General features: G+C 38.6%; 1 non-coding gene across 1 annotated transcript; it reads left to right on the forward strand.

Annotated features, from left to right (window-relative positions):
• The first annotated feature begins 233 nt into the window (after positions 1–233).
• On the forward strand, positions 234–353 carry LOC120362102 (U5 spliceosomal RNA). Its single transcript, XR_005578099.1, has one exon. It is a non-coding gene; the product is annotated as a U5 spliceosomal RNA (small nuclear RNA).
• The last annotated feature ends 653 nt before the right edge of the window (positions 354–1,006 follow it).

The following is a 1,006-nucleotide window of genomic DNA, read 5'->3' on the forward strand; positions in this document are numbered from 1 at the left end:
ACTCTTTAAGAATTCTTATCACTGCGCCATTTTGTTGACATAAGGCACTGTGTCGCTATGAAACACTAGCAGAGAAAACATATCAAATTATTTGAAAGCCTAAACATTTTAGGCTTTGAAGGCCATAGGATCTCCGCTGCAACTTCTCAATTTGGCCATTATAGAGTGAAAGCAGCCATAGAGAATATATAAATCAATGTGTGTGGCTGTGTTCCAATAAAACTTTATCTGTAATGCTCTCATTTTTCTTCAGAATGAATAATTTTTATTTTTGCCATTTACTAAAAGTTTCCATGAAGAGGAACAGTCTGAGCTGGTAACCAAATTTTTTGAGGTCTTGCTTAGGCAGGGATAATACAATTTTTTTTTTTTTTTAAAGCTTTATTTGCCAGGCACAGTGGCTCACGCCAGTAATCCCAGCACTTTGGGAGGCTGAGGTGGGCGGATCACGTAAGGTCCAGAGTTCGAGACCAGCCTCTGGTGAAACCCTGTCTCTACTAAAAATACAAAAATTAGCCAGGTGAGGTGACGGGACCCTGTAATACCAGCTACTTGGGCGGCTGAGGCAGGAGAATCACTTGAACCTGGGAGGTGGAGGTTGCAGTGAGCCGAGATCACCTCAATGTTCTCCAGCCTGGGGAACAAGAGTGAAACTACGGCAAAAAAAAAAAAAAAAAAAAAAAAAAAAAAAGACACCCAAAAAACAAAGAAAAAAGTAAACTTTATTTATAAAAAAGGCAATGGGCTGAATTTGGACCACGGTCTCTCGTTTGCAGACTCCCAATCTATGTAAATAACATCCCGTTTTGCTCTATTTTTTTTTTCTCTTTTTTTGTGTTTATCATTTAACTTGAAAATGGCAAGATAACTTTTTCGTCAATTTTGGAAGATTTATTTATGATGGCCAGACATAAAAAACTGGATATATACTTCGAAAACAAAATACTCTTTTGGTGACCCTAGGTAAGAGATCATTGTCTGACAAGGTCCCGTGACACCTGTCGCG

The sequence above is a fragment of the Saimiri boliviensis genome, chromosome 14, assembly GCF_048565385.1.
Source record: "Saimiri boliviensis isolate mSaiBol1 chromosome 14, mSaiBol1.pri, whole genome shotgun sequence".
NCBI classification, from domain to species: Eukaryota; Metazoa; Chordata; class Mammalia; order Primates; family Cebidae; genus Saimiri; species Saimiri boliviensis.